Source organism: Perna viridis, chromosome 6 (assembly GCF_037379345.1).
Source record: "Perna viridis isolate PV_CMFRI_1.1 ecotype Kerala chromosome 6, ASM3737934v1, whole genome shotgun sequence".
NCBI lineage: Eukaryota > Metazoa > Mollusca > Bivalvia > Mytilida > Mytilidae > Perna > Perna viridis.
In genome coordinates, this window is record NC_142450.1 from 24,311,071 (window position 1) to 24,325,849 (window position 14,779).

A 14,779-nucleotide genomic window follows, 5' to 3' on the forward strand; every position below is an offset into this window, starting at 1 on the left:
CTTCAAAATGTTTGAAATACATGTACTTACTGTGAAAGTACTTTCATTCGTGGATACCAATTTTCGTGGTTTAGGGAAGAAACACGTGGTTTTGAGGTGTTCAGTATACACATCAATGAAATCAACTTTTCGTTAGGAACCAAATTTCGTGGATTGGCCTACCCACGAAAACCATGAACATTGGTACCCCACGAACAATAGTATTTTCACAATACTTGTTTTAGATGTTTGTTAGAAGCTTTGATATTGAAACAAACATACCTTGAAATTAATGAGTGTGAAATTTCATAAATAATCAAATGCAGAGAGGTAATTATTATTTCAAAATTAAATATTTATTGAAATATTAGAAAATTATAAATCATATTTATCTCCCTTTGACTATTGTGCTGGCTGGTGATAAAAATCTCCAGAACTTCATTTAAGTAAATGAATTATTAGTAGAGTTGTCTTATTTAACTTTATTCCATAATTTTTGGAAAATTCACCATAAAATACATGTTGCTGAACATTTGGTCAGATGTAACAGGACAGTTGTGTATTGCTCTATTGGTCTAGCCTTAATCATTTTCATGTTTAGTATCATATGATATATCCCATATTAATAAGTCATAATCAAAATGTTTGACCACTGTAGTTAAATTTATGAGAAGTTTTATAAAAATTTAGATCTGCCTCAAATGATTTTTGTGACAATCTTACTTAGATCTTAGTTATGTCATTACCCTGGTAGGGAGAGTGGTGATAAAACAAACTTTATGTATAGATGGTGCTACTTATTTTTCACTCCAAGTAATTTCTTATTTTCAGGGTTTTAAAATTTTTACTTGAAGAGAGTGTCCATGAAAGAGGCAGGCAGAGTTAGACACATGCCTAGTTTTTTTGTATTAAATCATTAAGAAGAGATGATATATTTCTGTTTTCTAAAAAAATGTTGGTTTAAATAAATGAAATGGTAAGTATGAAATAAGTTAAAAAAAACCACTGGAAACTGTCTTTCTTAAGTTGATTTGGTATTGAACTTTAAAAATATATTTATAGTCACCCACATCATAGGGTCTGCCTGGTTTCTACATGGACAATCTCTTTAAATCTTAATTTTACAATTTGGACTGGAGTAATCAAATTTCGGCAGAAGAAAAATAGGTTTCTCCTCTGAAAACCGGTCAGGAAATTTGAATTGGTGGGCTTTTGCTTGTAGTAGGTAAATCAGAACTGGCCCAATAATATTTGTTCTTAGTGTTTGATCAGATAGGCCATATACTGCAATATAAATTTGTTGACTGGTCATGAGTGGAACCGTAAAATAATTAACCTGAGGTAAATTTTCTTTGGCGATGCTGAAAGAATATCGTAAATTTTATTAGCCAATGAAAATTGAAGAAGAAAAACTGAACAAACAAGGCTTTTAAGAGTAATTACCATTATTTAAAACTGTTACACATTATTTACTGTAGGAAATATAAACTGAAGTTTAATAATATAGTTAAATTGAACAAATTTTATTTGCGTGTGTATATATATATATATATACAACGTCTCAGAATATGACGACTCCATTCTCTACATTGCTCCATCGGATCAAATTGATACAGGGAAGATAACGTAAACTTATAGAAGGGTCTGAAAAATTCCCAACGATGTTAGAACTGTCAAATTTGCAAAGCAAATTTTTGTTGTTCCCTCCGCGGGAAAAATTCTGAGAAGTTGTATAATATTGATTTGTTGTGACATGCATCATTGATTTGATCCTCTATCCTACATAATAACACGTAGATGAACTGTCCCGTACTACCATACATCGTGTACTAAGTTTCAGCCCTAGATTAATCCTATGAGGAGGAATGACCCGGCCAGGGAAAGCTATGTTTTTATATAGCCTAGCTGGCCGAGTGGTCTAGGGCGCTGAACTTAGTGCAGGCGGTGTTGCCATAGATGTCACAGCGGTACGGGTTCGAGTCCCGCAGAGGGAACGACCAAAAATTTGCATCGCAAATTTGACAGTTCTAACATCGTAGGGAATTTTTCAGACCCTTCTATATATATATAGATATGTATATTGTTTTGTTTGTTTTGTGTACAATTGATATTACATTGTTTAATTGATTGTTTTGGTTATATATATGACATTGTTACAAATCTGGTACTAAGTTTGTAATGAGAGAAATACTGTTTCTGTTTTGTCATTGATTAATACCACTATATATATCAAAGAACCATTTCATAAGCTGGTCTTTAGATTGACATTTCAAGATGCACCTATATTGTGTGACCAGCTTAAAACAATCCAATTCTTTTTTGGAACAACAATTTTTTACTCAAAAGGATCTGTTTGATCCAGTTTATTTGTTATTGAGAATTTTACATCCCTTCTGAACATGGTGCCTGTAGTTTATTTGAAACAGCCTTTAATTCATTTGTAAGATTTGGTTTGATTTGATGACAAGTGTAGGATATAGTTGATATTTTGCATGACATTGTTAATTATTTTGTTGCTTGAATAAAATTATCAGAAAATTACCTACACATAAGGAAAAAAAGAAGGCTTATAAAGTTTTTGTTATGGGCCATTAGAACTGTATTTTTTGGTTCACAGTATCCCTTTTAGTGTACTTCATTATTACCCTTTGTATTGTATAAACAAAGTTAAAAAGCCCCTGTCTTTTTTATTTCATCTGTCTATGAAAAATCACCCTCATTATTTTCAGAAGGGAGCAATACAAAAGATAAAGAAATGCTCCCTTTCCATTGGTTTTCATTAGAAATTGTTAGATACCAAGTTATTATCTTTTAATGACTTAAGTTCCTTACTTTTGAATCCAGTAATAAAGTCTACAGCTTGTGATATGTTGAACAAATACACAATTATAAATGATTCCAGGGTAAAATATTTTTTGAGCTTGAGTACAATAATGAAGTGACAGTTTCAATTGTGTCCAAAGGTCTTAATGGTATGTTTTTTTATATTAATTTTTTGTACTATAATTTGGTGACGTTTTTATTTCATTTAAGGAGGTAGACATAAGGGTAAGGGACATAACTCTTGAAATCAGTGGTAAGTTTGTATCATATTCAATTTCACCAAAATATATCAAGCTTTCTTTTGAAACAGAATGAAATCAATCCTTGTTACTTTGATGCTTACATGAGATTGATGTCAAATGCTGAATACAAACGTTCCAACAATTTGTTAAGAGTTATGTCCCTTACCCTAGGTCTACCTTCTGAAGGAAATGTTTGATGTTGAATGAACATTTTGAAAAATTATTGATTTTGTTATGTAGATACGTGCATAAATAATTACTTTGCATAGAAATAATTGATCAAAATTCTGCGTAACTTCTTACACATAGGCCAAATATGTATCGTTATACATTACATGTATGTTAAATCTCAAATTTATGGTGTAAACATCTTGTGTTTTGAGATTGAGGTTAGAATAAAATACAAATCTTCAGATTTACCTACATTGTTCTACTTAAAATAAGAAATAAGATATTTTAAAAATCAGGTCTGTTGCGGAGAATTCATTCCAGGCAACCAACAATGTATTGATCTTTTACTTATTTGTTGTATTGTGCATTTTTGTGATTAATTATTTGCTCAGTAAGTTGTCCATTGTGCGAAACCTGTTTCTGTTGATGTGTCTTTTATTATTTGTTTTTGTTTTTATGAAATTGTACAACATATGTTTTTATTTTTGAGAACCCAAATATAAACATCAGTTTGCTGAAAAGAAGAGAAAAAAAATTGGATAAATTTATTTTTTTTAAAATGCATAGATGAAATGTCAATATGTGAAACAAGGATGAATTATTAACAAATACAAAGATACCAATCATATTTATGTAAATTGCAAATTTTTACACATTTCAAAAAGTAAACTCTCACCCACAAGTGTAAGGAATGAAGCCTCCGTGTTTTAGGTATTTTGAAATTTTAATACTGCAAACTAATTGATATAAGGGGACTCTGCTTTTAAAGAAAAACTTTCATAAAACAGTATCTTTACTTTGTTAAAAAAAATGTTAATTTTGCCCCATTAAATCGGATATTTTGTAGAATCCAGGTTTTAAAAGGAACGATATACATGTAAGTGCCTAAGGTAAATTTGACCTACATTTTTTTGTGTTCATATATTTCAATCTTTCTTTGAATGCAATGTCTTCAAAACAAATGCTTTTGCTTTCCTTGTAATCACAGACGACAACTGTATTTTTTTCAAACTGTCCACTTGTTTATTGAAAATAAAGTCGTGTAAATTTTAAGTCTTTTTGTTCATTCAAATGCCAAAACCACCTTATGTTATGGCATGACAATTGATTTTGATAAATAAAATTGCATTGGCAGCATCAAGGTCATAGTCCAAATGTAATTTATTTTTGAGATACCAATTTTAAGCTTATGTCTCCTAGAGTAAATGGCCCCAATACCGCATGAGATTGTGTCATGACCATTTTGGTCTCACCTACCGTTTGAACAATCTAAGAAGTTCTCAGTATAAAGCCTTCAAAGAATATTATATAAACGCAACAAAATTGCGACGTACATCACGTTACTGTTTTTTTACTCTTGAATAACTGAAGTATTAATTAATATTTAATAAGGTTCCAAACAAAAAAAGGAACGTTAGTATTAAATGTCGACGATAAAGTCCGGACTGTTTAAGAATCGGATGTCAAAACAAGCATGTCGTAGATTTTTTAAACATTATAACTCCAGGTACATCATTATGTCCATAATATACCACTTGGGTCGCACGTGGATTGATTGTGGGAGTTTTGAATTAAACCATGTGGGACTGAGGGGCAAGAAATAAGGATTATGGTTTTCTGATATCCGGTAATAGCTTTACTCTAAGTAATTTGGTTCCTACAATTGCACCAAGGGTTGTCATACCTCCGGAGGAAGGCTGACATTTTATTTGGAGTTTGTGACTTATGACTCATTTTAGGACGAATAAAATGAAATGGATGTTTTTGACGCGTTGAAACCACTTGAAATATGATGTACAAAAGAATGTCACGTCTGAAGGGCAAAACAATCGACTCAAATGACAAATCGCTTTACTTACTATTGTTTACTGCTACAACTGAATTGACAGTAGGCCACCTGTAAATTATGACAAAACTCTTCTCAGTTTTCCAGTAATTTTTAGTTCCAATTCCAATTTATTTGGAAAGCATACTGGGTTTATATAACGTTCTGTCGATTCCATGCTCATATATTGAAATTTGATCTCGCAAAATATTTTACTCTCAAGGAATACCTGATTAAGCATTTTCTACGGAGGCACATTTTTACTTTCAAGACTTGTTCTGTACTGGCGGTTAACGGTTCATGGAAATACTACTATATTAGAGCTTGCCGAAACTACGCAGACTTTTTGTATCGCGATAGACTTCAAGCAATTAAGCTTCTAGAACAGGGTTATGTTGCTACAAGATTGAAGTCATCATTACAGAAGTTTTATGGTCGTCATCATGAACTCTCATGGATCGTTACGGTGTATCCATCTGCATCATGAAAATCGCTATAACCTTGGTTCCCTTGATTACTCTTTAAGTCTTTAGGTTGAGAGATGAATTGCAACTGATTAAGGCTTTGGATAAAGATCTGTGTCTATATGAACTAAGACCGAGGTCTCATGTATTGAAGTGGACAACTGACTTCTCCAATTGGTTATTCTTATGTAAATACAGTCTGAGAAAATTATGATATCAAAATTTACCTCTGTCTTTGAATTGTTACTGATTCGCTTTAAAATCTTTAATCTTAATTCATTTACACATTCATTGAGCTTAATGCAGGTCCGGATGTCAAAAGAATAAGCCAGCAGCAGCGCTAAGCTTGTCGTAAAAGGCGATTAAATGGTGCTCAGAAACCTAGCCGGGAGCTAGGCGATCGCCCACAGAGCAACTGGGATGTATGCCCCTGGTGGTGGAATGGAGTACCCCTGGCGTGTTAGATGCTGGAGTTGTCAGGCTATAATACGGAAAACCTGACAGCCACAAAAGTGATGCACCGTGTTGGGAAAGATGCCATGTTCCTCGCATGTTAAAGAACCCTGCTGTGGTATTCGATAGGAGTAGAAACATTTGTGCTCCGACACAGGAGACTAAATTACCCAACCCTACCCATCCCTTCCCTTTATCTTGTGGCAATCACAATTTGTCGACCCTATTATCCTTGTGTCCCATCCCTTTTTTCATTTCATCATCATCATCATCATTCTATGTTCATTTTATCACCCTTTCATGTTCATCCCCTGAATATAGCTGAAATATTGCTGCTCCGGCGTTAAACCTCAATAATCAATCAATCAATCATTGAGCTTTATTGTTCCGTCGGTACGTGCCTAAGCAGCAGTCTTATCAAGCAGTTCTATAAGATTAAAATAACAAATACTTATTCCCTTAATTTTACTAGCTTCTTCCTAATTTAAAATTGACTAGCAAGACTGGGCTTTGTTGCAGAGCCCATATTTTGTCGTGTTATTTTCAAACATTTAACATTTGTTTTTTTTAAAAAAAAAAGTATACAGCACTAACAAATTATAACAAAGAATAATCAAGGGATTTCTAGCGGAAATCAAAAGAATGCAATCCAAGGACAAAGACCAGAAATGGAAAACAAGCACACAACAAAGCACATAATATAAACGGAAATAATACATTTAAAGTAACAATAGTAAATGAGCAACTCAGACTCCACTAAAACTGGGAGCATGGACCATAAGCGTTGATAGGGTGAGCTTTTCTAGATATGTTTTTCAATCCCATTTTCAAATTCTTAAAATATATATCATAAATTAATTGAAACTTGACAACCTAGTAATTTCAAATTTAACAGCGATGCATATGAAAGAGTAATGAAGGGAACCAAGGTTACAGCAGTAATAAAAATAATGTAATCCAGGAACAAAGACCAGACAAGGAAAACAGACATACACAATAAATAACTTAAAGAAACTGAAATCATACATATAAAGTAACAAAAGCAAATGAGCAACTCGGACTCCAATAAAAACTATGTCCTTTGACTTACAATTAAGTATGTCTGTCATACGGAATCCAGTCATTTCTATAATGAAAATATTAAACAAAGAACGCATTCTTGTTTTGTTATTTGTTTTAATTTCTTTCTCAAATGCCCGAATTACATATAATCGTTTCGTCAAGCTACCTTACAGTGGTATCTTAGTATTCTTTTCAGAATAAAAAAAAAAAACAATCAATGGAAATCTATGATATCATGAAATTTGTGTGTACTATGTTAGCTTTAAAACAGTGTTATTCATTTTCATACTGATCTGCCGAAACACCACTAAGTTGATGATAACAGACCATGTCACTTCCGGTCATATTGAGACAACTTTAAGAGGGGAAAAAAGTAGCATTCAGTCGCCAAAATGTCATTTAAGCAATTCAAATATGCACTAGTTTACATAATAAAATTGAATTTGTTTTAAAGCGTAAGTTGCCAAACAGAATTAAGCATATTAAAGAGCAGATATGTTGCAATTATCGTTATAATTATTCATATTGCCCGAAATGTTTTACAGTGTTTATATGCGAAACAGCGGTTTCATTGGATATGAAAAACTTCTAGTATTTTAAATTTTGTTTTAATTATGTATTAAACAATCAGTAAATGGCGAGTGAAATAGGATGGACTCTTAAAATCCGAAAAGGCGCCCTGTATCATCCACCATACTATCTTAAATGCCACAATAATATGAACTGAACGTACTTTTTGTTTCATTTTGAGACCTCTTTTATAGAGATAGGGGTCATATTTGAAATTATGGGGAATTTCAAAATTAGTTTTTATGGTTTTATTATGATCAAATAATGAATTATTAATCGATTGATGCAAAAATGAGACGTTTTTGACGACTCATCAAGTTTGAAATTTACCGGACTTAACTCACTTGCAATGTGCGGAATGACGCTGAGAAGCAGCCCATGTGTAAATTTTGAAGAATTTGATACCACTCTATTTTATGCGAGTTGTAATTGCAAATGATTTGATTAGTTTTGTCGTCGACAGTATAGGACTGCCTTATGTTTTGCCCATGTCTTTTGATTCCACTTCCGGACAATATCTTGGGTTTAAATGTATAGATCTTTATGAAATTGAATTGTACTACAAGATTCCATACCACAAAAAAAATAAAAACAATTAATCCCCATCCTCACCTTTATTCCAGGTATGAAACATTGCTACTATAATATTATATCTTCTTTGACATACTTTGGAAGGACTTTTTGAAGTTGGGTTTTAGTTCCAATTTTTACATTTTTGTTTTCAGTATTTCTTGTTTAAAGTAAATGAGCAACTCGAACTCCACTACAACTTGGAACAAAGAAAAAGGTAAGCGTCTTCTGCTTTTCTAGAAACAACCACCGAGTTGCTCTTAAAAAGTCAAGTCCGGGGTAGACGAAAGAGAAGAGGAAAACTATGACACGTTGAACAAATCAATTTTCATCAAGATAGCTTTTCTCCTGAAAGAGTAATCAAGGTTATAGTGGTAATCAAAAGAGTGTAATCTAGGGACAAAGACCAGACATGGAAAACAGACATACACAACAAAGAACATAAAGTAACTAAAATCATATATACAAAGTAACAAAAACAAATGAGCAACTCTGACTCCACTAAAAACTGGGAACATGGACCAGGTGCACCGGTAGGGTAAGAGTCCTCTAAAATAAGCGTATAGTTATTTAAGAAAGATTGATTATGATTATGGTTCCACGCGTTTATAAATCTTATTGTCAAAGGATCAATACGTGGGTGATTTGCTGGAATGTGGTGGCATCAAATGTGAAAATAAATAAATTACGGACAATGAAGTTAACGTAAGATGGAAGACTACCAGTCTTGTGGAATAATTATTATCCGTTTTATTTTGTCAGTAAATTCATCGATAGAGGGGAAAGGGAAGGGAAAGAAAAAAACAAAACAGAACAAAACAAAACTTCACTTTAATACGATAATTTGTATCTTCGTTTTTTGTCAATGTTTATGATTAAGACTTGTACATGTGAGAGTAATAAATATTTCATGATAAAGATGCATTCTAGGGTACATAAAATGTAGTGGATATAATATTTCACCCGATTTTTTAGATTGGTATAGATTTATTTTTTTTTTAAATTTAATGTTTTAAAAATATGTTATTATAGGTTGATTTAACGCACTAAGTAGAGTCAATTTTGAGGACAATAGTTAAATTACTTGATTAAATTAAATTAATGACCTCAATTATTTATGTGATCAAATTGCCATTAATTTTAAAAGATTTCATGTGAGATAATATCTTACAAATCAACACTTAGAAGTAGAACTTTTTTAAATCGTCTTTGTAAATTTAAAGGTATGCGCAATATTTGTTTTTTGTGGGTGCGTATAAATTGAGTGACATTGTCTTTTGAGCGACTATCTTTTGAGCGACCCTTTTTGAGTAATTGCGTATATCATTTGAGCGACATCAAATCAATACAAAATATAAAAACGGCATATAAATTCAGCGACATATTTTTTAATTGATTAAATACAGATGTACATAAAATTCACATAAACGGTCCACCAGTTCGCACTGGTCAAAACTAGCCCTTTCTCGAATGTATTAGTTCAACTTCAGTGAATCGACCAGTACTTTTTCCCTTCTGAATATCACTCAAAAGATTAAACGACAATAAATAAAGACAAAAATATATTAGTGAAATACATTTAAAATGGAGATTGAGAAGTACACAACGAATCGAGGGAAAGAAGGTATTGTTGTTGATGGATTTAAGTATAGGCTTGACAAATATTATAGTGCCACACATCTTTGGAGATGTATAAAAGCCAAATGCAAATCCCGATGCAAGACAGATTTAACGGATTTGATGATATTGGATGGACGTAATGAGCATAACCATGAAGAAGCAATTTAGTGAAATGTTTTATAGCCATCATCCGAATATTTATGATTTTTTGGCGAAGGTCAAACTTATCCAGACACACAACAGTTTTAAGATAAGAGCTTCTATGCGACCAATGCTTTTGACTATTAACGAAAAGTCAAATGTGCAGCAGATGCGTGAATTCCAGGAACAGTACAGAGCAGGCGATATCTCAAGACTTGAGTTCGTTAAACTTATGGCATACAAGTCTCAGCCGGTCATCAATTTATAACGATTGTGTACATAGAAGTTTTTAATAGTACATTATTTTTAACAATTGTAAAGTATTTTATATAAACTATGTGGTTTCAGTGAACAATAAACAAACACTATATCTTGCTCAAAATCCTACTTCCATCTCCCCGTGGTGAGCAGGGGACACTGACTAACGGAAGAGGTAATAAGTATTTTTCTCAGGTAAATGTCGCTGAATTTAAAAAATAAAAAGTCGCTCAATTTATATGTGTTTTGTCGCTGAAAAGATCATGTCGCTCAAATTAAAAAAATGCAAAATGTCGCTCAATTCATCATCTCCTCCCAAAGTTACTGATTTTGACAACATCTTGGAGAAAATTATGCAATTAACAGGAATGTCTGTTTAGACCTATGCAATAAAGAGGATTTTTAACATGGAAGAGATGAGAAAAGATTTGGTTCTTTGAAATGGTATGCAATTAACCGAAATATGCAATAATCAGGTATGCGATTAAGTGTAATCCACTTGTATACATGTATAGAAATTCTGATTTTTTTAAGTGTACATGTATTTGCAGCAATTTTTGTTGTTTTCCCGTGTTGCTTAAAAATGATTCATTGTTCATATCAATTTTGTATAATCATTTAATATTTGTTTTAGTTTTCAAATTGTTAATTTTGTAGACTAGCATATATATGTTTATATAGTAGTATATCAACATGCAATACCAATATATTCCTCAATGTATATTTTATGGTTCAGTGACACGGTAGAAGTTTTTTAATGACATGACTACCTATTTAGATGGGACATATAGTGTTGACCTTGTCCATCGGTCCTTTCCATCCGACCGTCAATTCAATTGGTTAATTTTCTGGTTTGGGTCCCTGCATATAAAGTCAAATATTCACTTTAATTATCTCCTCAAAGGTAAATGTCGCTGAATTTAAAAAATAAAAAGTCGCTCAATTTATATGTGTTTTGTCGCTGAAAAGATCATGTCGCTCAAATTAAAAAAATGCAAAATGTCGCTCAATTCATCATCTCCCTTTTTTGTATATACTGAAAGATTGTCCAAGAGATAGCTATTTTATTGATGATAGTTGCTAGGTGACGTTGTAACAATGGTACCCGAAGGTTTAAGACGCGAGTCCGCGGAATAATGGATTTTACCATTCCTCCCTTATTTCAAACAAAATAAAATTATAAAATTTTATAAAAACTATTTGAAAAAGTCTCTAAATTAATTGTTGTACTTGTCCTTGATTTCTACTTATATTATTTGCTATATCATTCACATTACAAAGTCCTTAAAGTATTGAGGTGCGCGTCTATCTCTTTGTGGTCTACGAGAAGTTTGAACAGTCTCTGTTTCATTGCTTTGGTTTTTCAGCTCTTGTTGATCTTAATAGTCTTTCCCTAGTGGGGCATATTCATCTTCTGTATAATTGTCTCCGTTGCCCTAAAAGTGATTTACCATGTCGTTAACTTTCTTATATTTGCTCGCATAACGTGTTACTTCTCGACCATTTGTCACTCTTCTTGCATTAATTGTTGGTCCTGTTATTCATATACGATATAAAATGCGGGTTCCTAGGCTGTGAAAAGTTTGTTAGTTTTGCTTTGTTCCAAAAGGACGTTGTCACCCAGTTCTATGTTGTGTTGCTTCATCTTCATGATGCGGGTTAGTGAAAATCGGCCTTTAATGTGTATCCTAATTTGGTGTTGACTTGTCTTTTCTTTAATGCTTCATACAGTGACATCCCGTAGCTAGATGCGGTGTTGACCGGTAGCCCATTAACATTTCTTGCATGGCTATTGTAGTGTCCTTATTCTGCATGTGGGCTATTTGCTCTTTTTAAAGAAGTTTCATAAACATTTCTGCTTCACCGTTAGCTCTAGGATGCCCTGGTATAATTCTGTGGTGTTTGAATTATTGTTCCTATGCATATTCATGGGAATTGAATGACGATCCACTGTCGCTGTCTACTCGCCTCGTGTCCATGTGTTGAAAACAGCCTTCTTAGTTTGTTCTCCGTTTGATTGTATGCTGTTGTTCTCAATGTCTCAACGTTCGGATATCAACTACTGCAAGATTATAATGTTCGTCTTGGTAGGGTCCTCCAAAATCTAAAGACACGACCTCCCAAGGTTTCTCTGGAATTCCTTCATTTACAATGATTCTTTCACATACTGCTTTGTAGTTACTAGACATTCGTAACACTGTCCTACCATAAAATTTCGTCGACCAATTTGTTCATTGATGAGAACCAATATTTGTTTAGTTTTTGTCATTTCCAGATGTCTCATGTTATTAGCAACTCGAAGACTATTCTGTTCCATTTTTTTTTCTGGGGCAACAATTTGATTCAATCGGAATAAAGTTCTTGGCTACGTATAAGTCTTTTTCCATGTGGTAAAACGGCGAAATGTCAACGGTTTTCATTAACGCTCCCAATCTACTTTTATTATTTGATCTTTGAGATTCTGCAATTGTGTATCACTCGATGTTTCATCCTGTAAACGCTTTAGTACAACAGCATATTCGTTGTTGATGACTGCTTTCACCTCTTTCTTGGTTCTATCTGTATCAGTTTCTGGTAATGTGTGTCCTGATAGGAAATCTAACGGATCTGATGCATCTTTGCCTGGCTCATATACATTTTGCATTTCCATCACCCATTTGTCAATACGTGGAGGTAGTTTAATAGTTGATTTGCTGAACATAGTTATCAAAGGCTTGTGTGCGGTGACGATCCTGAATTTAATCTCTCCTAACAAGTAAATGCTTAATCAGTTTTTCGCTCATCATATAGATAATGCGACCTTCTCAGCTTGGCTGTATCGTTTCCCTGTATCAGTCATTGTTTTGCTAATTTGATGTACACATATGGTTGTATACATCTCGATGTCTGTGCTCTGCTGATAATCCTGCTGATAAACCTTTGTTGTAACTTGTTTCACATCGGAGAATGATCAGAAATGCTGGGTTGAAGTAAGCCATGGTACATACGTTGGTTATGCTTTCTTTTAGCTTCTCGAATGCTTTTTGCTCCCACTTGAAGTTTCTTTGTGTGTCAATTGTCTAAGTGGTGCAGTTAGCGTCGCGTATCTTTGGATAAACTTCCATAAGTTCTCTAATCATTCCGAGAAAACTTCACACTGCATCTTTCGATTCTGGCTTTTGGGAAAGCGCTCTTTTTCTCATTTGTTGGTTTGAGGCCGTCGTGCGTGAATTTACATATAATTCGAGCTCCTTTATTCCAAATTGACACTTTTCCCTGTCAAGTGTGATGTCAAAGTGCAATGCACGTTGAAATACTTCCTTGAGTGTTATGTTGTGCTCCTCTAAATTAACTTTGCCTATCAAAATGTCATCTCTTTGGTCAAAGCAGTTCGGTATGTCCCCTAATATCCTGTACATCTGTTCGTCAAATAAGTTTTGAGTACACTTTGCTCCGAACATGAAAGTGAGACTTCATATTTCCCCATGGGGTGCTAAAAGAAGCTATAGATTTTGATTCTAGGACTAACATGAGTTGATGTTATCGTTGTTTCAAGTCCATTTTGGAGAAGATATTGCATTTGTGAAACTTGTGTGTAAAGCCCTTTACCACTCGGCATGGTGTTATTCTATTTACTTTACTTTCATTGTCATGTTTGGAATCCTTAAGTAAAACCATGCTCTGATCATGCGCGATTCTAACTCATCATGTGGTACTTTCATCATGTGCGAATTTCAGCTTTAGTATAGCTGCTAATGGTGAACACCATTGAACTGACATTCCTTGCAGTACTTCCTCATAGATGTAGGATTTCATTCCTTGATCTAACCATTTTTCAGTGGTTTTAGTATGTAATAAGGTACTTGCCTCGGTTTCTGTGCAACTGGCACTACGCCCGGTTTAATGCTAAACCTCACATATAATTCATTGTCGTTCTTATTGTCTCTTATTTTCCCGATGCCATGAAAAACACTGTCATATTTGCCTAATATTTCAAGTATCCTCATATCTCTTTTCTTTTGCTTATCTATAGCATTCAATTCATTAAGCATATATGTATCTGTTATTCGTAAATCGTTCGGTTTTTAGCGATCGATAAGGTCTTATCTGTGACATTCCTAATTTTGTGGGGTAGATTTGCTTATCAAAGGAGGTGAATTGATCTTGCCTTCTAGAACTATGAATTTAGCTTCTATTTCGCACGTCCTGTTTCTAAGATGTTTTTGAATTCACCTTTATCAGGCAATACTTCCTTCAATTCGAAGTTCAGTTCGGATTAAATTTTATTTGAAATAACATTACCAGTATATACATCAGGTCATTGTTCATGTTATACTTATTAAAAAACTAATTTGGAAACATTATTATTTAAATCAATTGATTTGTATCATTTAAAATGATAATTGCAATAATTTTATGCATAGAATATAAACCACTTTTTCCAAAAGTGAAGTTATCAACTAGGTCGCTTATTTATATTTCATTTGTATAACCGATTGTTCAAACGATATTTATAATCAGAAAAACTTATCAATTGTTGAGAATTAAACCATCTATAACGCAAGAAATATGATATCTAATACAATAGATATTTTTATACATAAAATTTATATTTGAATATA